The 24,498-nt window shown below is 42.3% G+C and overlaps 1 pseudogene across 1 annotated transcript; it reads right to left on the bottom strand.

Moving 5' to 3' along the window:
- Positions 1 to 5,272: 5,272 nt before the first annotated feature.
- LOC311113012 lies at positions 5,273 to 23,766 on the bottom strand (annotated as a pseudogene). Its single transcript has 4 exons — positions 23,740 to 23,766; positions 22,935 to 23,182; positions 18,004 to 18,230; positions 5,273 to 5,411 (listed from the first exon to the last, which is right to left on the bottom strand). The product of its transcript is annotated as an uncharacterized misc_RNA (transcript).
- Between the last annotated feature and the right edge of the window lie 732 nt (positions 23,767 to 24,498).

Below are 24,498 nucleotides of genomic sequence, written 5' to 3' on the forward strand. Positions count from 1 at the left end.
AATACCCATGAAACCTAGCGGACAAACATGGAAATGGTTCCAATCGTTTTTCCACCATTCATTTTTCCCATAGGGAATTTTAGAAACACTTAAAATCAGGGCTGTATTTTGTGTAGGCTTGCCCAGGCATGACGTTTTGATAACCATGTAAATCACTCTCGGACAAGGTGAATTTTATCAATATATTCGGTTCTATTTACTCTCAGATTCGAAAATGGTAATAAGCATCAAAGTAGACATCATGCAAGACTACAAATCCCTGCAAGCTCCTGCATGTCATCTCTAGCTGACACCGTTGCTAACAGGTATTGTGTCAATTTAAAACTTGCACTAGACAGTTCACAGAATTGTCCATTTAAAGAAATTGAGCCAATTTATGCATGACTAAATGTAGCTAACATTAGATAGTTAATTCTGAGATTCTTACCTTTGCCTCGGTTCGGCAGTCTCGTCCAGATCATCATGGCATTTGTAGTTCTTTATGATAGCCACATTAGCAGCTAAGTTTATTAAAAAAAATTTTTTTGGGGGGGGTAAATACAGGTGAATATATTGATAAAAGTCACCTTGTCCTAGAGAGATTTACACGGTTATCAAAACGTCACGCCAGGATAAGCCTACACGAAACACAGACATTATGTTCAGTGTTTCTAAAGTCCCCTATGGGAAAAATGAATGGTGGTAAAACAACTGGAATCATTTCCTTGTTTGACTGCTAGGTTTTAGTGGCATTATGACTCATGTTGTGGTACTCTGTAGGCCATAGGCTACTAAGTGCATTCTAGGAGGAGCACAGAGCAAAGTTATATTTCTAAGATAGCTGCTGGGATGGTGTAAATACAACTAGGCTGCATTACATACTGCAATGGATATTCCAACCCTGAGCCCCAGCCTGCTCTGCTCATTCTGATCAAAAACGTTTTGGTGTGTGCTGCCTAACCAATGGCTGTGCTGTGTAGGCCTACGGTGGCCGTTCAGGAGGAGAATCAAAGGCTTCTTCCACATTTTTTATTTATTAAGCCTAGTCCCAAAAATGCTTACGGACTAGCCTATAGCCTATGTTCTGTTCAGTTTGAGAAGGAGAGCTCAAAGATGAGAAGGGGGACCAGAGGTCAACTTTGATAGCTTGATACTATATAGTTGATTTTATTAAAAACTATATGTTTCTTGCTCATGAGGTATTTATCAGAGTAATTGACCTCACAATAAGCCAGATTCCAGGCACAATCAATCGGAAATGGACAGCTCATGGTGCTGAAAATAGGCAAATTCGAGTAGGCATAATTCATTTCAACCGTCTTCATTAGCTTTACTAACTACAAGAGGGCCTTGTGTTTGATCCTATTTCTTCCTATTTAAGAGGTAGGTCTACCTGTTTGACAGACGAAATTAGGCTATGGGCTGCTATATCCATAGATTTGGCGGTCAATTCCTCCACCCACCATGCACTCTTAAATAGCCTATCTCCATGCCAGTGAAGGGCTGTTAAGTTAAAACCAAGACTCGAATTGAGGGGGTATGAGACGGTATACCATAAGCCTACCTTTTATTAAAGAAATAGGCAAAAAGTACAGGCCTTGTTAGCTTAAGATTTAAGAAAATAAAATGGATCCGATTATGCTAGAAAAAACCTGTAAAATAAACGGAAATTATATATTATCATAATATTCAGTCAGTGTTTGGAAGCTGTGTCAGACATTCAACTGAGAAGGAGTTGGGTAAAGAGGGTGTGACAGTTTTGGCTACACACACATTCAGTTTGCTACTGAGCAATATTAGCTAAAATGTAACGGTCAATAAGTGAAAACCATTTAGCAGCATTTTCAAGTATGTAGAATATACAATTAGTTAGCCTACTGTAAGTGAATAGCCACATGACCAGTACAATAACAACATGCAGCAACTCTTGACTCGTCACAGTTTCTTTTCTAAACATGCCTGACCGAAAAAAGATAAGCAAAACCTCAGTATGTCAGGTACATGATCATATCCTCATGTTTGTTGGAATTGCTTTTCTCATATGATAATTTTGAATTTATTAGGGATGCCCATTAGCTGCTCTTCCTGGGGTCCAAACACATTAATGGACATCACACAAAAATAAATAAAACAGTACATCATATAACATCATTACACCACTACATATCTAGAACCCAAAATGTATAATACCACCATACAACAACATTACAATGTACGTGTGTGTAGAGTGCGTGTGCCTGTGTGTCTCTAGTTTTATCTGTTTTTTAAATCTGATTTTACTGCTTGCATGAGTTACTTGATGTGGAATAAGGTTCCATGTATTCATGGCGCTGTGTACTACTGTGCATTTCCCGGAGTCTGTTCTGGACTTGGGGACTGTGAAGAGGCCTTTGGTGGCATGTCTTGTGGGGTATGCATGAGTGTCTGAGCTGTGTGCTAGTCGTTTGAACAGAAAGCTTGGTGCGTTGAACATGTCAATACCTCTCACAAAGACAAGTAGTGATGAAGTCAATCTCTCCTCTACTTTGAGCCATGAGATATTGACATGCATGTCATTGATGTTAGCGCTCTGTGTACATTTAAGGGCCAGCCATGCTGCTCTGTTCTGAGCCAACTATAATTATCTGACTCCCGAGTGGCGCAGTGGTCTAAGGCACTGCATCGCAGTGCTAGCTGTGCCACTAGAGATCCTGGTTCGAGTCCAGGCTCTGTTGCAGCCGGCCGCGACCGGGAGACCCATGGGCGGCGCACAATTGGTCTAGCGTCGTCAAAGGTAGGGGAGGGTTTGGCCGGCAGGGATGTGGGTTAGTTTCCCACGGAGGGGGGGCAGTATGAAAAAATAAATAAAATAAAAATGTATGCATTCACTAACTGTAAGCCGCTCTGGATAAGAGCGTCTGCTAAATGACTAAAATGTAAATGTATAATTAGCCTATGTCCCTCTTTCTGGCACTTGACCATATGACTGGGCAGTAGTCCAGCACAGGTTGGTGGCATCTTAATTGTGAGGACCGGCTCGTTGTAATGTCTGGAGCGGAATATGTGTGGAATGGGATCAAATACATCAGATGCCATTCTATTCGCTCCATTCTGGCCATTATTATGAGTCTTCCCCAGCAACCTCATGTGTAGTCCAGGTGCGACAAAACTAGGGCCTGTAGGATGTTTTTTTGTTGTTGATAGCATCGTAAAGAAAGCAGTGTAACACATTATTACGGACAGACCTCGCCCCATCTTAGCTACTGTTGCATCAATATGTTTTGACCATGACAGTTTACAATCCAGGGTTACACCAAGCAGTTTAGTCTCCTCAACTTGCTCAATTTCCATATTATTCATTACAAGATTTAGTTGAGCTTTAGGGCATCGGGAAGTGGTTCAGCTTCAATAAATAGACTATAACTAAATGTGTCATCCATGGTACGACCATTTGCACAATCTTTGTGACAAAGGAATGCCACTGCAACAAGTGTTACTGGTGCACCTCAACATAGTGAATACAATAATCTGGTTAAAGTTATTTATTTAATTTTTTTCACAAAAGGAGCTTAGCTGTGATTTTAGTAAATCTTTCCAGCATTTGGGGGAGTATACAGTGGGGGAAAAAAGTATTTAGTCAGCCACCAATTGTGCAAGTTCTCCCACTTAAAAAGATGAGAGAGGCCTGTAATTTTCATCATAGGTACACGTCAACTATGACAGACAAATTGAGAAAATAAAATCCAGAAAATCACATTGTAGGATTTTTAATGAATTTATTTGCAAATTATGGTGGAAAATAAGTATTTGGTCACCTACAAACAAGCAAGATTTCTGGCTCTCACAGACCTGTAACTTCTTCTTTAAGAGGCTCCTCTGTCCTCCACTCGTTACCTGTATTAATGGCACCTGTTTGAACTTGTTATCAGTATAAAAGACACCTGTCCACAACCTCAAACAGTCACACTCCAAACTCCACTATGGCCAAGACCAAAGAGCTGTCAAAGGACACCAGAAACGAAATTGTAGACCTGCACCAGGCTGGGAAGACTGAATCTGCAATAGGTAAGCAGCTTGGTTTGAAGAAATCAACTGTGGGAGCAATTATTAGGAAATGGAAGACATACAAGACCATTGATAATCTCCCTCAATCTGGGGCTCCACGCAAGATCTCACCCCGTGGGGTCAAAATGATCACAAGAACGGTGAGCAACAATCCCAGAACCACATGGGGGGACCTAGTGAATGACCTGCAGAAAGCTGGGACCAAAGTAACAAAGCCTACCATCAGTTACACACTACGCCACCAGGGACTCAAATCCTGCAGTGCCAGACGTGTCCCCCTGCGTGTCCCCCTGTAGGCCCGTCTGAAGTTTGCTAGAGTGCATTTGGATGATCCAGAAGAGGATTGGGAGAATGTCATATGGTCAGATGAAATCCCAAATTTTTTTGGGGTAAAAACTAAACTCGTCGTGTTTGGAGGACAAAGAATGCTGAGTTGCATCCAAAGAACACCATACCTACTGTGAAGCATGGGGGTGGAAACATCATGCTTTGGGGCTGTTTTTCTGCAAAGGGACCAGGACGACTGATCCGTGTAAAGGAAAGAATGAATGGGGCCATGTATCGTGAGATTTTGAGTGAAAACCTCCTTCCATCAGCAAGGGCATTGAAGATGAAACGTGGCTGGGTCTTTCAGCATGACAATGATCCCAAACACACCGCCCGGCAACGAAGGAGTGGCTTCGTAAGAAGCATTTCAAGGTCCTGGAGTGGCCTAGCCAGTCTCCAGATCTCAACCCCATAGAAAATCTTTGGAGGGAGTTGAAAGTCTGTGTTGCCCAGCGACAGCCCCAAAACATCACTGCTCTAGAGGAGATCTGCATGGAGGACTGGGCCAAAATACCAGCAACAGTGTGTGAAAACCTTGTGAAGACTTACAGAAAACGTTTGACCTGTGTCATTGCCAACAAAGGGTATATAACAAAGTATTGAGAAACTTTTGTTATTGACCAAATACTTATTTTCCACCATAATTTGCAAATAAATTCATTAAAAATCCTACAATGTGATTTTCTGGATTTTTTTTCCTCATTATGTCTGCCATAGTTGATGTGTACCTATGATGAAAATTACAGGCCTCTCTCATCTTTTTAAGTGGGAGAACTTGCACAATTGGTGGCTGACTAAATACATTTTTTCCCCATTGTATGTTATACTACCTTTTGGATTTCCTTAGTAATATGTCTGCTATTGAAAGCTGGCTGATCTTGGACTTTTTGACAGTTCAGAGCTGTTGGAACACAATAGACCTCTAGATTTCTTGCGTCCCTTCCCTCTCTGAGTGGAGGACGTAAAGGGTCTGCGAGGCAGTCTGCCCAATGGATCAGCTCTAGCAGTACCCGATAGGTCCACATTTTTGCCCCAAAATTGCCCAGAACTCCATCAACCTCCTAAAAGAGAAGAGAGAAAAGTTGGTAGTTACAAAAAGGTCATGGCTTTCTCACAAGCCTTAAAAAGAACAAGAATGAAGAAGAACAACAACAACAACACCGCTTATCAACAGGCAACGGGTCTGGGGCCGTATCCACAAAGCGTCTCAGAATAGGTCATAGGAATCCTGTTAGAACCTGTTTTAAGACACAAAAAAAACTCCCAGCTCAGAGTAGGACTATGATGTTAAGACACTGCTCAGACAAACTCTGAGCCAGGTGTAAAATCAATTCATAAAAGTTTCTCAGCTGGCAATCATGATTGTTTGAGTGTAACAAGTGTTGAATTTCATGTTGTATTATTACACAAAATCTGAATAGTTCCCATGCCTGATATTACTGTACATTCCTTTTGTTGTTGCATGTGCCATTTTTGATGTCCCACACTTCCTTCTCCATTCCCCCTCAAACATCCCCTGACCCCCATTTCAAGAGAAACTGCCCAAAAGCATCTCAGCCTCCGGTGACATCAGCGCTCCCCTCCGACATCAACCTGTTTTTAAACTAGCCAGCCCATGCAGTGCGAGCATGGGCAAAGATAAAGTGACCCTCACAGGAAAGCCAGACCTGCAGTCCATCTATGTAAATAGCTGTAGGCTACTGTCAGACGACCAGAAAGCCATTTTTGTCGGATCACAGAGACTGGAAGGGGCTAGTGAGCTGTTTTATGCCCCAGTACTAGTTAGTGGCCAGTTAACGTTGAATGGAATGTTGGACTCAGGCTCTATGTCATGCAAAATCAGTGAAGAGGGAGAGTTGAGAGTTGGTGTTCTTACTTGTTCTCAGCTAGCCCCCAGCAATGTGGTACTCGTCGGTTGTGGTGGTCTGACTACGAAGCCCAAATGTAAATATGACCTGGAAATCGAAGTTTATGAATCAAAGTTCATTGTGCCAACCCTGTATGTCCTTGGCCAACGAGATGAGTTTATCGTCGGAACAAACATGATCAAGTCTGTCCAGAAGATGAAGTCTAACAAGAAGTACTGGGAAGCCATCTCCTCCACTTACATTGACCCCGAGTGTGAGCAGTTCCTCGAGCAGGGCAGGCCCCAAGTCGACAAACAAGATTGTCACGGTAAGGCTTAGGCCAGCTGTTACTCTCCTTTCACAGAAGGAGTACTTTGTATGGGGGAAGTTGCAAAGCGGTGCTCGTCTGTCACCTGGGAGCACTGTCATTGTTGAGCCCACCTCCGCCAGCTCAGCCGCAAATAATATTCTGGTAGGGAAAGTCATAACACCCATGTGGGGAGATCACTGGGTCCCAAAGAAAGTCCTGAACTCATCACTGAACCCGCTCACACTGCGCCGCAACAGCAAGCTAGCGGATGTCTCTCCTTGCCTAGCAGTGGAGAACCTGCCATTCACTCAGGGGCTGCAATGTCAGTGTGACACCCCAAGTCCTGCCACTTCTCCACAAGAGTCAGCTGACCCCACACATCTGCTGAAGGACTGTGGTTTGAGCGATGTGGATATCGAGGCATGTGAAGTATCTCCTGATTGGAAAGCTAAGCTGGCCGAGATCTTAGTGAAGTACCAAGATGTCTTCTTGAAGGACAAGCTGGAATGTGGAGAGGCGAAGGACTTTGTGCACCGCATCCACCTTACCGACGACCGCCCCTTCAGGCTTCCCTACCGCCACGTCCCTCTGCCGCAGTCAAGCTAACTACCCTGCACACAGATTGTAGTTCCTGGCCCTCTAGTGGTCTTTGTGTGACACCTTTAGTCATTGGCTCAAAGGTCACAAGTTCACAGTGTGTACTGATAACAACCCTCTCACATACATCATGACCAAGCCCAAGCTTGATGCATGTGAGCAGCGCTGGGTCTCCAAGCTTGCGCCATACTGCTTCGAGATCAAGCACATTCCAGGGAAACTGAATGTTGTAGCCGACACGCTGAGCAAGGACCCGTTCGTGAAGCCACTGAGTCAGACTCTTGTCTGAGACATATTTGGAGCTGCTTAGGAAAGTGTGTGATGTGGAAGATGGATGTGTGCAGGATGCATTCTGCTTGACGTGTCAGCCGCAAGTCCTAGATAACGCCTCCCTGTGTGTGTCAGCGGATGTGTCCATGTCTGAGGATAAACAGCTTGATCATTACACAGGTACACCTTGTGCTGGGGACAATACAATTCCACTCTAAAATGTTTTGTCACACAACACAATGCCACAGATCGTGGAGCGTGCAATTGGCATGCTGAGTGCAGGAATGTCCACCAGAGCTGTTGCCAGAGAATTCAATGTTCATTTAGCTACCATAAGCCGCCTCCAACGTTGTTTTAGAGAATTTGGCATTATGTCCGAACGGCCTCACAACCGCAGACCAGGTGTAACCACGCCAGCCCAGGACCCCCTCATCCGGCTTGTTCATTGTCTGAGACCAGCCACACGGACAGCCTGTAATAAAGCCCTTTTGTGGGGAAAAACTCATTCTGATTGGCTGGGCCTGGCTCCCCAGTGGGTGGGCCTGGCTCCCAAGTGGCTCCACCCATCGCTCCACCCCTGCCCAGTCATGTGAAATCCATAGATTATGGCCTAATGAATTTATTTCAGTTGACTGATGTCCTTATATGAACTGTAACTCAGTAAAATCGTTGAAATTGTTGCATGTTGCGTTTATATTTTTGTTCAGTATATTTCAAGACCTGTCAAAGGTGTGTCCTAAGCAAGACCCCAGAGCCCACAGCAAGAGCCCCACTGGAGAGTATCAAGACCTCTGCCCCACTGGAACTTGTATGCATCGACTTCTGGTCTGCTGAAGACAACAAGAACAAGTCTTTGATTTTCCTAGTTATTACTGATCACTTCACCAAGTTGGCACATGCATTCCACTGCCGGGACCAGACAGCGAAGAAAGTGGCAAAGAAGCTTTGGGACAACTTCTTCTGTGTCTACGGATTTCCTACTACCCGTCTCCACTCGGATCAGGGAGCGAATTTCCAAAGTGAACTCATCGCCAAACTCCTGGAGTTGGCCGGTGTCGAGAAGTCTTCAGGACACTAGGCAACATGCTGAGATCCTTGACCCCAAAGTCAAAGCAGAAATGGCCCCAGATGATCCCGAACATGACCTTTGTGTACAATTGTACTGCTCATGAGACCACTGGCTTCACACCCTTCTACTTGATGTTTGGTAGAGTACCCAGGCTGCCTGTTGACCTCATGTTCAATAACATCTTCCAGGATGAGACTGTCAGTGGCTACGATGTCTATCTGAAGTCCCTTGTGAAGCTCAGAAGAACTCTGCAGTGGAACAGAGACACCAGTCTGACCTGTAAAACAAGTTAAGGGCCAGTCTCTTTCCATTGGCAACCAAGTTCTCGTGGCTAACAAGGGATGCAGAGGAAAACGCAAGCTCACTGACAAGTGGGAATCAGATGTGTACACTGTCATGGCTCCCAAAGCTGCACTCAACATCTACAAGATCCGGGGTCGTGCTGGAAATGAGAGGGTGGTGCACAGAAACCTTCTGCTCCACTAAGCAAGGGGCACCACCAAGTAAGTGGCACCATGAAGACCAAGGAGCTCTCCAAACAGGTCAGGGACAAAGTTGTGGAGAAGTAAAGATCAGGGTTGGGTTATAAAAAAATATCCAAAACTTTGAACATCCCACGGAGCACCATTAAATCCATTATTAAAAAATGGAAAGAATATGGCACCACAACAAACCTGCCAAGAGAGGGCCACCCTCCAAAACTCACGGACCAGGCAAGGAGGGCATTAATCAGAGAGGCAACAAAGAGACCAAAGATAACCCTGAAGGAGCTGCAAAGCTCCACAGCGGAGATTGGAGTATCTGTCCATAGGACCACTTTAAGCCGTACGCTCCACAGAGCTGGGCTTTACGTACGAGTGGCCAGAAAAAAGCCATTGCTTAAAGAAAAAAATTAGCAAACACGTTTGGTGCATAGTTATGCATGCTCATGTTTTCTGTTTTTTTGTGTTATTTCTTGTTTGTTTCACAATAAAAAATATTTTGCATTTTCAAAGAGGTAGGTATGTTGTGTAAATCAAATGATAGAAACCCCCCAAAAATCTATTTTAATTCCAGGTTGTAAGGCAACAAAATAGGAAAAATGCCAAGGGGGGTGAATACTTTCGCAAGCAACTGTATCTATGACACAAAATCCATGTGTACATGTGTGTATAGTAAGTATGTTATCGTGAGTTTGTACGCATGTGTCTATGTTTGTGTTGCTTCACAGTCCCTGCTGTTCCATAAAGTATATTTTTATCTGTTAATTAAATCTACTTTTACTGCTGGCATGAGTTACTTGATGTGGAATAGAGTTACATGTAGTCATGGCTCTATGTAGTACTGTGCGCCTCCCATAGTCTGTTCTTGACTTGGGGACTGTGAAGAGACCTCTGGTGGCATGTATTGTGGGGTATGCATGGGTGTCTGAGCTGTGTGCCAGTAGTTCAAACAGACAGCTCGGTGCATTCAACATGTCAATACCTCTCACAAATACAAGTAGTGATGAAGTCAATCTATCCTTCACTTTGAGCCAGGAGAGATTGACATGCATATTATTAATGTTAGATCTCCGTGTACATCCAAGGGCCAGCCGTGCTGCCCTGTTCTGAGCCAATTGCAATTTTCCTACAGTGAGGGAAAAAGGTATTTAATCCCCTGCTGATTTTGTACGTTTGCCCACTGACAAAGACATGATCAGTCTATAATTTTAATGGTAGGCTTATTTTAAATAGTGAGAGACAGAATAACAACAAAAAAATCCAGAAAAACGCATGTCAAAAATGTCATAAATTGATTTGCATTTTAATGAGGGAAATAAGTATTTCTTGGTGGCAAATATAGTACTTGGTGGCAAAACCCTTATTGGCAATCACAGAGGTCAGATGTGTCTTGTAGTTGCCCACCAGGTTTGCACACATCTCAGGAGGGATTTTGTCCCACTCCTCTTTGCAGATCTTCTCCAAGTCATTAAGGTTTCGAGGCTGACGTTTGGCAACTCGAACCTTCAGCTCCCTCCACAGATTTTCTATGGGATTAAGGTCTGGAGACTGGCTAGGCCACTCCAGGACCTTAATGTGCTTCTTCTTGAGCCACTCCTTTGTTGCCTTGGCCGTGTGTTTTGGGTCATTGTCATGCTGGAATACCCATCCACAACCCATTTTCAATGCCCTGGCTGAGGGAAGGAGGTTCTCACCCAAGATTTGACGGCATAATGTTTCCACCTCCATGTTTGATGGTGGGGATGGTGTTCTTGGGGTCATAGGCAGCATTCCTCCTCCTCCAAACACGGCGAGTTGAGTTGATGCCAAAGAGCTCGATTTTGGTCTCATCTGACCACAACACTTTCACCCAGTTCTCCTCTGAATCATTCAGATGTTCATTGGCAAACTTCAGACGGGCCTGTATATGTGCTTTCTTGAGCAAGGGGACCTTGCGGGCGCTGCAGGATTTCAGTCCTTCATGGCGTAGTGTGTTACCAATTGTTTTCTTGGTGACTATGGTCCCAGCTGCCTTTAGATCATTGACAATATCCTTCCGTGTAGTTCTGGGCTGATTCCTCACCGTTCTCGTGATCATTGCAACTCCACGAGGTGAGAACTTGCATGGAGCCCCAGGCCGAGGGAGATTGACAGTTATTTTGTGTTTCTTCCATTTGCGAATAATCGCACCAACTGTTGTCACCTTCTCACCAAGCTGCTTGGCGACTGTCTTGTAGCCCATTCCAGCCTCGTGTAGGTCTACAATCTTGTCCCTGACATCCTTGGAGAGCTCTTTGGTCTTGGCCATGGTGGAGAGTTTGGAATCTGATTGATTGATTGCTTCTGTGGACAGGTGTCTTTTATACAGGTAATAAACTGAGATTAGGAGCACTCCCTTTAAGAGTGTGCTCCTAATCTCAGCTCGTTACCTGTATGAAAGACACCTGGGAGCCAGAAATCTTTCTGATTGAGGGGGGGTAAAATACTTATTTCCCTCATTAAAATACAAATCAAATTTATAACATTTTTGACATGTGTTTTCTGCATTTTTGTTGTTGTTATTCTGTCTCTCACTGTTCAAATAAACCTACTATTAAAATTATAGACTGATCCTTTCTTTGTCAGTGGGCAAACGTACAAAATCAGCAGGTGATCAAATACTTTTTTCCCTCACTGTAAGTCCCTCTTTTTGGCACCTGACCACACGACTGAACAGTAGTCCAGGTTATAGACAGATTTCTCCCAATCCTAGCTACTGTTGTATCAATATGTTTTGACCATGACAGTTTACAATCCAGGGTTACTCCAAACAATTTAGTCTCCTCAACTTGTCAATTTCCACATTATTCATTACAAGATTTAGTTGAGGTTTAGGGTTTAGTGAATGATTTGTTCCAAATATAATGCTTTTAGTTTTTGAAATATGTAGGACTAACTTATTCCTTGCCATCCATTCTGAAACTAACTGCAGCTCTTTGTTAAGTGTTGCTGTCATTTCAGTCATTGTGGTAGCTGACGTGTATAATGTTGAGTCATCTGCATACATAGACACTCTGGCTTTACTCAAAGACAGTGGCATGTCGTTAGTAAAGATTGAAATAAGTAAGGGGCCTAGACAGCTGCCCTGGGGAATTCCTGATTCTACCTGGATTTTCATGGAGAGGCTTTCATTAAAGAACACCCTCTGCGTTCTGTTAGACAGGTAACTCTTTATCCACAATATAGTAGGGTGTGTAAAGCCATAACACATACGTTCTTCCAGCAACAGACTATGATCGATAATGTCAAAAGCCGCACTGAAGTCTAACAAAACAGCCCCCACAATATTTTTATCATCAATTTCTCTCAGCCAATCATCAGTCATTTGTGTAAGTGCTTGTTGAATGTCATTCCCTATAAGCGTGCTGAAAGTCTGTTGTCAATTTGTTTACTGTAAAATATCATTTTATCTGGCCAAACACCATTTTTTCTAAAATTTTACTAAGGGTTGATAACAGGCTGATTGGTTGGCTATTTGAGCCAGTTAAGGGGGCTTTACTCGTCTTAGGTAGGGGAATAACTTTTGCTTCACTCCAGGACTGAGGGCACACCCTTTCTAGTAGGCTTAAATTGAAGATATGGCAAATAGGAGTGGAAATATTGTCCGCTATTATCCTCAGTAATTTTCCATCCAAGTTGTCAGACCCCGGTGGCTTGTCATTGTTGATAGACAATAATACTTTTTTCACCTCTTCCACATGTACTTTAATGCTTGTCTGTCATAATTTGGTCAGGTATATATATATATATATATATATATTTTTTTTTTTTTTAATTTTCATTTTTAGCAGACGCTCTTATCCAGAGCGAGTTACTTGAGCAATTAGGGTTAAGTGCCTTTCTTAAGGGCACAGACAGATTTTTCACCTAGTCGGCTCGGGGATTAGAACCAGCAACCTTTCGGTTACTGGCACAACGCTCTTACCCACTAAGCTACCTGCCTACACTTGATGTGTAGTGTCAGTGTTTGTTGCTGGCATGTCATGCCTAAATTTGCTAATCTTGCCAATGAAAAAATCATTAAAGTAGTTGGCAATATCAGCGGGATTTGTGATTAAAGCCATCTGATTCAATGAATGATGGAGCTGAGTTAGCCTTTTTGCCCAAAATATCATTTAAGGTGCTCCAAAGCTTTTTACTGTCATTCTTTGTCATTTATCCTTGTTTCATAGTGTAGTTTCTTCTTCTTTTTATTCAGTTTAGTCACATGATTTCTCAAATTTGCAGTACATTTGCCAATCGGTTGTACAGCCAGACCTATTTGCCATCTCTTTTGCCTCATCCCTCTCAACCATAAACATGTTCAATTCCTCATCAATCCACAGGGATTTAACATTTTTTATAGTCATTTTCTTCATGGGGTGCGTTCTTATTAGTAACTGGGATAAGCAATTTCATAAATGTGTCAAGTGCAACGTCTGTTTACTCCTACCACGGACCAACAAATATTCTTTACATCAACAACATAGGAATCACTACAAAACGTATTGCATGACCTCTTATATACTATATTAGGCCCAGTCTTTGGAACTTTGGTTTTCCTAGATATGGCTACTATATTGCGATGACTGCGTCTGATGGCTCTGGATACTGCTTTCAAGCACATTTCTGCAGCATTAGTAAAGATGTGATCAACACATGTACAGTATCAGTCAAAAGTTTGGACACACCTACTCATTCAAGGTTTTTTCTTTATTTGTTCTATTTTTTACATTGTAGAATAATAATGAAGACATACAAACAATGAAATAACACATATGGAATCATGTAGTAAACAAAAAAAAGTGTTAAACAAATCAAAATATATTTTATATTTGAGATTATTCAAATAGCTACCCTTTGCCTTGATAGCTTTGCACACTCTTGGCATTCTCTCAACCAGCTTCACTTGGAATGCTTTTCCAACAGTCTTGAAGGAGTTCCCACATATGCTGAGCACTTGTTGGCTGCTTTTTCTTCAATCATTGTGGAGGCCAGGTCATCTGATGCATCTGATGCAGCACTCCATCACTCTCCTTCTTGGTAAAATAGCCCTTACACAGCCTGGAGGTGTGTTGGGTCATTGTCCTGTTGAAAAACAAATGATAGTCCCACTATGCCCAAACCAGATGGGATGGCGTATTGCTGCAGAATGATGTGGTAGCCATGCTGGTTAAGTGTGCCTTGAATTCTAAATAAATCAGAGACAGTGTCACCAGCAAAGCACCCCCACAACATAACACCTCCTCCTCCATGCTTAATGGGGGGAAATACACATGCAGAGATCATTCGTTCAGCCACACCGCGTCTCACAAAGACACGGCAGTTGGAACCAAAACTCTCCAATTTGGACTCCTGACGAAAGGACAAATTTCCACCGGTCTAATGTCCAATGCTCGTGTTTCTTGGCCCAAGCACAGTGGCGGCTCCTGAAAAAATTCTCAGGAGGGGCAATTTTTCTGATGATTTAGGTGACCTACACACATTTTAAAAAAGATATGTCCAGCAACAACATGAAGACAGGGGCAGCATATAAGTCAATACCAGAAGCATTTATTGACTGATCTGGGGAGATGGATTCCAGTTTCTGTGACAGATTATAAATAATCTCTGATGCCTTTGTTATATTAGCTTTTGGTTGAATGTACTGTCGTAGTAAATATATAATGTTATAGCTTGGTCTGACTAAAATCTTGTGCATGACCCATTTTGTGTTGGGCGTTTGTTTTCAATCAATGCTGTTCCTATCCTATAACAATGGACAAAAGAGTCCTATCTTGTCAGCCTTGTCAGCAGGTGGCCAAGGACAACACCCACGCCATAGGTCTCTCAGTTCTTCCAACTCACGAGTTCTTGCTCTGAGGACACACACACACACACACACACACACACACACACACACACACATCATCACTGATAACACACACACACACACACATCATCACTGTTAAACACACACACACACAAAAATCCCCTCTCTTTAGGCTGAACATTTGAAGACAGAGAACCCGACTCAGAGCCAATGCAACAGTGGAGGGGACCTCGCCCAACTCATCAGGACCAATCAGAAGATCAGAACTACTAGATTCAACCTACATCATTTATTGTATAAAATGTCTGCACACAATGTTTTCGGGGCTCTCTTCAGATAGCTCCCTAAGAGTTTGACGAACGAGTCCGTGCACGCGATTCCAGATATCTTTACCTCTGAATAAACTGCCTTTATTATACCATATCCACCCTGTCCAAAGTCTCTACTTGGTCTCAGTTCTCCAGTAAACTTGTGATTATCAACAGTACACAACGGTAACAAACAATTGGGGGAACTCACAGGGCAGATAGTAAGGTCGCAGTGACACAGAAAGCAGTTCAATGTCGGGGGTACAGAGTCGCTCTCTTACCAGGATCGATTTTCCCTGTGACTGTCAGATCGCGGTCCGCTCTGACCAGGGTGAAGCCGGCCGGCTCCACTTCTCTGTCCGGGACTCTGTCATCCAGCCAAGTCTCCCAGCTGTATTGGATTCCGCTGCCAGCAGCGTTTTCATTATTTAGTCCGTTCGTAGCGGGTATGTACACGATCAACAAGATCAGTCCAAAACCCACCACTGGAAATCCATGGTTGGCAGAATGTTTGTAAACTAAGTGTACAAATTAAAAACATAAAATAACGCCACTAAGTGTACAAATTAAAAACATAAGATAACGCCACACTGCAGGTCGCAACAGAGACGCTGCTAGCCGCTATTTTCTTAGTTACGTTCATGGTTACGTCACGTATGACGAAAGCGCGTAAGTGCAAGCCCACAGACACCCATAGAGATTGTATTGAAAGCTTTGAAATTTGAAAAAAATAGATTTTACATGGGAGTCTATGACAGACTTCTGGGCGATTTTCAACATGACTGAAATCACCCCAAAAACGGGAGGGGCCATTTGAAGCACGACTTTAGCCTGATTTGACATTTAGTGGCAGTCAGATCAGATTAGAACACTGATAACTACTGTTGCCGTGATATAATTGATTAGAAAAAAAATCCCTTCCTTTTCCCGTTTGGCAGTGCGTCGCCCATATCGCCCTATTGAACACACCGCCCCTGCCCAAGCAGGTCTCTTCTTCTTATTGGTGTCCTTTAGTAGTGGTTTCTTTGCACATAGTCCCCTCTGAACAGTTCATGTTGAGATGTGTCTGTGACTTGAACTCTGTTAAGCATTTATTTGGGCTGCAATTTCTGAGGCTGGTAACTCTAATGAACTTATCCTCTGCAGGAGAGGTAACTCTGGGTCTTCCATTCCTGTGGTGGTCCTCATGAGAGCCAGTTTCATAATAGCGCTTGATGGTTTTTGCGACTGCACTTGAAGAAACTTTCAAAGTTCTTGACATTTTCCGTGTTGACTGACCTTCATGTCTTAAAGTAATGATGGACTGTCGTTTCTCTTTGCTTATTTGAGCTGTTCTTGCAATAATATGGACTTGGTCTTTTACCAAATAGGGCCATCTTCTGTATACCCCCCTCCCCCCCTTTTTTTGGTTACTACATGATTCCATATGTGCTATTTCATAGTTTTTATGTATTCACTATTATTCTACAATATAGAAAATAGTTTTAAAAAAATGTTTTACCTGGAATGAGTAGGTGTGTCCAAACTTTGGACTGGTACTGTATGTAACCCCTGGCTGTTATTGAGAAAGCCTAGGCCTATAGGCTATACTGTATATTTCTCTTTCATAATGTATTACATTTTTATATCCCCTGTCTACTGTATCCATGTGGAAGCTGTCTACTGTATCCATGTGGAATAGAGGAGTTTGGCGTATTAGGGCAGCACAGTATTTATTATCAGAGAATAAAAGATCAACACCAACCCTGATCCTTTGGTAATTTGTAAGCCGATCAAAACACAACGCAACCGGTCACGTGAGGTACCGCAAAGGAAGGATTGTGGTAACGCTCATTGACATTGTTGCAAACTATGGGGAATAACCAATCGCGGTGAGGCATTTATAGCACGCTTCAGACAACCAGGGTGAATGACTGTAGCCTATAGAAAATGTTGCAATCGTAAAACGTATTATATAATTTTAACCTGACACGATCACTTTATCTATTCTTGCCTAATATGTTGGCATGCATAACCTTTGTTTAACCAATTATAATATAATGTGATAGGCATATTGCACTGAATCATACAGTATAGGCATTGTCAAAAGCAGAATTAGGATAATATTGCCGTTATATCAACACTCGTCACTACCATTCAACAATTCTAAATCACTTTTGCACAGTAGGCATCAAGTCACTTGCCAGTGATGTTGCATAAAACGTTTGATAGGTCTATCATTTTTACCGAACACAATCAACGTTAACATACTGTAGATGCCTTCAATTGCCCATCTTACAGGCATGCCCAATTTAGGCATCTGTTTTTAACTGCGTGATATTGGACTGCAAAGGATAAATTAAAATAAGATGATTAGGTTAATTTAATAATCTAAATAAATATGTGATTATTTATTAGCATAGTGGTTCTAAGTATTTAGGCATATCGTGTGAAATAGGCCTCGTGAAATCATTGTCAAAAGCGCAGGGATAATGTTGCATGTAAGCCTATATTATTTATTGATTGATAATACAGAAATATCAAAACATTCTTTCAACAACTCCAAATCAATTGCCTGTCTATGCCGTGGGAACCACTGACTCGCTGCCTTTCTCTATTATCAAGACATCTGCTGGCAAACCTTAACTGGTTAGGCCAGCTCATGAGGTCTCCTAAATATCTGTTGACTAGGTGGGACTCTTATGACTAAAGAGGCTTCATGCATAGCTTTTATTTTTACCCATAAGAGTAGGAGTAAAATGTATATTCTCAGCACTTACAACCAATTTTCTACTCTGAGACACTTTGTGGATATGGCCCCTGGTATCTACCTGACTGCTGCAAATAATTTGCATTGGTAGCATATCAGTTTGTGGTTTAGAAAAATTAGGCCATTGATATTTCTTTGGACCTCTGAGAAATAAATGGAAGATGGAAGACAGCCCATGATCATCATAATTTGCCTGTATCATGCATTGTTACCTCATTGCACTGATGACCTGGGGTGACGTCCTCCTCAATCCAGAATGCTCTTTCTCAACGTCTCGTACTCGCCCTCTAGCTCACCCTTCTCCTCCTCCTTCCGCAGGGCTGAGTGTAGGAGCCGAACCTGCCCGTCAGAGCTGAGGTCTGGCGAGGACAGAGGGAGAGACACGATGCGGTCCCCCGCTGGGGTGTGTTCTGACAAGAGGCTCTCCCTCCCTCTCCCTCTGAGAAGATAGGAGGAGTATGAGGAGAGGGTGGGTGGGTGGGGTGGGCCAGGAAAAGTTAAAGCAAGGTAGTATAAGCATGAAAACTCTGAATTATTTTTTTTTACTAAGGAGTAACATACTCTACTACAAAAAAGATGTGCACCAACAGTAAACCACCTGCCAATGTTTTTTGGAGAAATGTCCTTTGTTTTCAGTGAAAAGTAAAAAATAAAATGTTAGCTACTTTGTGAAAGGCATTGGCTTTAGCTATTCATACCCAAAGAATCATAATATCTAAACAATTAAAACATAACATATGTATAATATCTATACAATTATTTCACTTTAATTAATGTTACTCTAATAGCATATATTGGTTATCCTTGTAGATGTGTTTTTTTCTACGGGGGCCAGCAGCCAAATTGCTTAAAAATGCATGACTCAATCCATTAGGGTGGTTCACAGTTTAATGGATTGGGTTGGGAAAGGGGATACCTAGTCAGTTGCACAACTTAATGCATTCAACTGAAATGTGTCTTCCGCATTTAACCCTTCTGAATCAGATAGGTACGGGGGGCTGCCTTAATCGACATCATCAGCGCCCAGGGAGCAATTGTTGTGGGGGTTAACTGCCTTGCTCAAAGGCAGAACGGCAGATTTTTTCCACCTTGCCGGCTCGGGGGTTTGGAACAATCTTTAGGTTACTGTCCCAAAGCTCTAATCACTAGGATTCCTGCCGCCCTACGAGAAGAAAAAAAAGTTGATTCAATTAGGAACTGCAGTAGCATTACATCTTTTGAAAGATAAGTGGACTGAACTCTTTCTATTCACATACTATATGTTGTAAGGTAGGCAAATTGACCAGCTGGCTACAGATATACAGTATCTCACAAAAGTGAGTACACCCCTCACATTTTTGTAAATATTTGAGTATATCTTTTCATGTGACAACACTGAAGAAATGACACTTTTCTACAATGTAAAGTAGTGAGTGTACAGCTTGTATAACAGCGTAAATTTGCTGTCCCCTCAAAATAACACAACACACAGCCATTAATGTCTAAACCGCTGGCAACAAAAGTGAGTACACCCCTAAGTGAAAATGTCCAAATTGGGCCCAAAGTGTCAATATTTTGTGTGGCCACCATCATTTTCCAGCACTGCCTTAACCCTCTTGGGCATGGAGTTCACCAGAGCTTCACAGGTTGCCACTGGAGTCCTCTTCCACTCCTCCATGACGACATCACGGAGCTGGTGGATGTTAGAGACCTTGCACTCCTCCACCTTCCGTTTGAGGATGCCCCAAAGATGCTCAATAGGGTTTAGGTCTGGAGACATGCTTGGCCAGTCCATCACCTTTACCCTCAGCTTTTTTAGCAAGGCAGTGGTCGTCTTGGAGGTGTGTTTGGGGTCGTTATCATGTTGGAATACTGCCCTGTGGCCCAGTCTCCGAAGGGAGGGGATCATGCTCTGCTTCAGTATGTCACAGTACATGTTGGCATTCATGGTTCCCTCAATGAACTGTAGCTCCCCAGTGCCGGCAGCACTCATGCAGCCCCAGACTATGACACTCCCACCACCATGCTTGACTGTAGGCAAGACACACTTGTCTTTGTACTCCTCACCTGGTTGCCGCCACACACGCTTGACACCATCTGAACCAAATAAGTTAATCTTGGTCTCATCAGATCACAGGACATGGTTCCAGTAATCCATGTCCTTAGCCTGCTTGTCTTCAGCAAACTGTTTGGGGGCTTTCTTCTGCATCATCTTTAGAAGAGGCTTCCTTCTGGGATGACAGCCATGCAGACCAATTTGATGCAGTGTGCGGCGTATGGTCTGAGCACTGACAGGCTGATCCCCCCACCCCTTCAACCGCTGCAGCACTCATACGTCTATTTCCCAAAGACAACCTCTGGATATGACGCTGAGCACGTGCACTCATCTTCTTTGGTTGACCATGGCAAGGCCTGTTCTGAGTGGAACCTGTCCTGTTAAACCGCTGTATGGTCTTGGCCACCGTGCTGCAGCTCAGTTTCAGGGTCTTGGCAATCTTCTTATAGCCTAGGCCTCTTTATGTAGAGCAACAATTCTTATTTTCAGATCCTCAGAGAGTTCTTTGCCATAAGGTGCCATGTTGAACTTCCAGTGACCAGTATGAGGAAGTGTGAGAGCGATGACACCAAATTTAACACACCTGCTCCCCATTCACACCTGAGACCTTGTAACACTAACGAGTCACATGACACCGGGGAGGGAAAATGGCTAATTGGGCCCAATTTGGACATTTTCACATAGGGGTGTACTCACTTTTGTTGCCAGCGGTTTAGACATTAATGGCTGTGTGTTGAGTTATTTTAAGGGGACAGCAAATGTACACTGTTATACAAGCGGTACACCCACTACTTTACATTATAGCAATGTGTCATTTCTTCAGTGTTGTCATATGAAAAGATATACTCAAATATTTACAAAAATGTGAGGGGTGTGCTCTTTTGTGAGATACTGTATCTTGAAACCAGCTCTTAAAACGACATTTGATCTAAATGTATTTTGTTGTTTTACTCTACATTTTCTCATAATTAGGCATAATAAGTAAAAACACATTGTATTTACAGCACACTAATCCATCACAGAATACAAAATGAACATTTTCCTTTTCAAATACAATTATTTCCTATTTATATACAGGGGTAGTAACGGATTGCATGTAATGTGTAGGCCTAATCAAGTTACAAAAATGAACAACAATTATTTAATTTTTACAGTAAATTACTGGCAGCACAGTAATTTACTGTAGATTTACAAGACCTTTACTGTGACACAAATGTACACTATATTACTGGAACACCTGACTACAGTAACATGCTGTATTTCTAGAATTTAAGGTGCATTACAGGAAGCACAGTGGTTAGTAAACTGTTGCAGATTTACAGTGCAGGTAGCTAGTGCCAACGGCAGGAAGTATTTCTGTTAAATGTGTTTGATGTAGGTATTTCAATACTTTCAATACCTATAGTATTTTGTCATTTGTATTTCACTGGCCCAAACTACAATTCATGTAGCCTATTGTGTAACAGTTTCATTAGAATACATGTATTTTCAAATACAAATATAGACTTGCAAGTAGCCCGCTTAACTACAACATTCTCTGTAACGGTAACATAATATTTTGACTTGCGATGACTGTGGAGTATTCTTGTTTACCTTAGTTTAATACACTGACTGTAAGTCACTCTGGATAAGAGCGTCTGCTAAATGACCAAAATGTAAATGTAAAAATGAAAATGTGTAAAGCACATTGCTGGGCATTATTCTAATTACCTCTGCCCACAAACAAGGCCAAATTTGATCAAAATACAAATAGTTTGAAGGCGGAGCTCTTTCGAATAACACCCAGCAGTGTGCTTTACAAATGCTAATTTTTAACATTTACATTTTGGCAATTTAGCAGACGCTCTTGTCCAGAGCGACTTACAGTCAGTGCATTAATCTAAGGTTGATTAAAAAAACACATATCACAGTCATAGCAAGTAAAACGTTTCTGTAACTGTTACTGGGAATGTTGTTGTAGTTAAGGATACATTGCTCTTCAAAATATCCTGTATTTGTAACAAGATACTTTTTGGATGTATCTTTTCCCATCTCTGGCTGGTGCAAAGTACGTCACTGTAATATTTACAGTAACTTGCCACCAGCTTCCTGTAAGTTACTGTAAAATGCAGAGCAATGCTGTGCAATTAGCTTACTATACCATAAGAAAGTAAATGCCACTGTAATCATGTTGGTATTTACAGTATTTACTATAATTACATGGGATTAGTGCAAACAGGTTGGCTGCTAGGTATTTGTACATTACAGCATATTTATGAATATTTTGTGTCGTATATCACTTCCTTAGGCCTAACCAAATGTTTCCAAACTGGCTGTAATTAAAGGACACGGCTTAATATTCAACCAGTAGAGGTTTAAGACCCACTGACACTCTATACTGTTCCCTTTGTATACATTACATTTTTAGGGCACTACTACGACATTTCAGTTCAATTAGTACAGCATTCTTACTAACGGGTGCAACAAATATAGCCACTTACAAGGCACACCTCAAAATATGTTAATGAGACAGCAATTCTTTCCCCGCCCACAACATTTTTCCACAATGCGTCATCATTTACAGAACGCTGCAGTAAATATACAGCAAAACAGTACTTTATTGTTAAATTGTATTGTAATAAAATTACAGCAATTGCTAACAGTGAATATGTAATTATATATTACAGCATACCAATGAATATTTTGTGTTTTATATCACTTGCACTTGTAGAGGCCTTAACAAAGGCTTCTAAATTGGCAGTGACTACAGGGCAAAACAGATCAAAACGACATGGCTAAACACTAAACCATTAAAGGTCATTTTATTTGGTTATTCCAAAATTCATTACAGTTTAAAATGTTCAACAAGTTCAAATTCAATCCATCATTACTTTAAAATTCCAAATAATAAAAAATTCACACAATAAGTCATCAATTCAAATGAGGCAAAAACAAATGGTCATCCAATCAAATAAAAACAAAACAGAAGCAATCAATTAATACAAAAATTATCCGAAAAATCTTTCAGTCCATTCAGTCAGTCAATCAGTCAGTCATTCAGACATTCAGTCAGTCAGTCAGTCCACAATGTGTCTGTGTCTTTTGTTGGGGGAGGGGAAGGGGTGGGGCCTGGGCTGGCAGTTGCTGAAAGGAATTTTCAGTTGTGGTTGTTCGGTGCTGTGTCCAGATTTGGTGCTGGTGTTGTGGCTTGGACCGGGAAAACCTGGGTTGGTGCTGGTGTTGGTGCCAGGACTGGAAGTCGTGCTGGGACTGGGACTGGAGGCCACAGGTTGGTGCTGGGTCTGGTGCTGGGAACCGGGAAAAAAAACAGGAACCGGGAACTGGGGCTGCTGCAGGTGCTGGGTCGGGATCTGGGTCTGTAGAGGGGAGGAAGGACAACCTGAGGAGCAACCAGACACACAAAGGAGGCCTGTTCGCTCCGGGTGAAGGTGTGATCTTTGGTCCCTCCTCCGCGCATCGTCTGGTGGTCTGATGCTAAAAATAGTACTCCCACAAACCTGCTATTATCCACAGCATTGAGCCACTGGTAAGTCATGTCAACCAATGCAGTGGTAGTGGAATGGTTTTTGAGATACGCATGCTGATTGGCTGTGTTCAGATCATTATTTTCCATGTACTCCCATATTTCCCTACTCACAATACCCTCCAATATCTTACTGAGTGAAGGGAGTAGACTGATTGCTCAACTATTGGCAGGAGTAAGGGGTTCTTTGCTGTCTTCATGGATTAGACACAGTTTATCATGCTTCCACACATTGCCCCTTTTCCAGTGACCAATTAAATATGTATTTCAGTGGAGCTGCAATCTGGGGAGCAGCATAGCGAAGTAAATAATTGTCCATAAGATCATAACGTGTAGATTTACCATTGGGTAATGACTTCAATATGACTTTCTCTTGACCACAATCCTTACGGGTTTCTTTGGGACCTTGGTATTCATGGTTATGGTCACAATATTATGGTCTGTCCAGCCCACTGGCATTGATCTGGCCTTTAAGCATTACAATGCTATATTACAGAAGATCAGATCAATGCACGTGTATGAACGGTGACCCAACTTAGTTGATGATCTAGTAGTGTCATTAACCATTTGTTTCCAACCACAGCTCTCAATAATTGAGTTATATTTGAATTATTCTGATCCTTCAAATTTATATTAAAATCACCCAAGATAAATACATCTCTGTTACTATCTGTGGCCTGGTCAAACCTAGTGCATAAGTCATCCAGATAAGACACCTTAGAGCTAGGAGGTCTGTACATACATCCTACCAATATGGGAGCCTGGTGAGGCAGATGTACTTGAGGCTATAGTGCCTCTACTTGACATAAATTAAGGTCATTCCTCCTCTTGAAAGGTATATGATTCTGAATGTGCAATGCTACACCACCACCATTCCTATTCCTGTCTCAATTGTTTTGTAGGTTATTTTGTGTGATTATTTTACCCCCTTTTTTCTCCCCAATTTCGTGGTATCCAATTGGTAGTTACAGTCTTGTACCATCGCTGCAACTCCGGTACGGACTTGGGAGAGGCGAAGGTTGAGAGTGCGTCCTCCGAAACACAACCCAGCCGAGCCACACTGCTTCTTGACGCAATGCCTGCTTAACCCAGAAGCCAGCCGCACCAATGTGTCGGAGGAAACACCGTACACCTGGCGACCGTGTCAGC

This window comes from Coregonus lavaretus (assembly GCF_964263955.1).
Source record: "Coregonus lavaretus genome assembly, chromosome: 39".
In the NCBI taxonomy this organism is placed as follows: Eukaryota; Metazoa; Chordata; class Actinopteri; order Salmoniformes; family Salmonidae; genus Coregonus; species Coregonus lavaretus.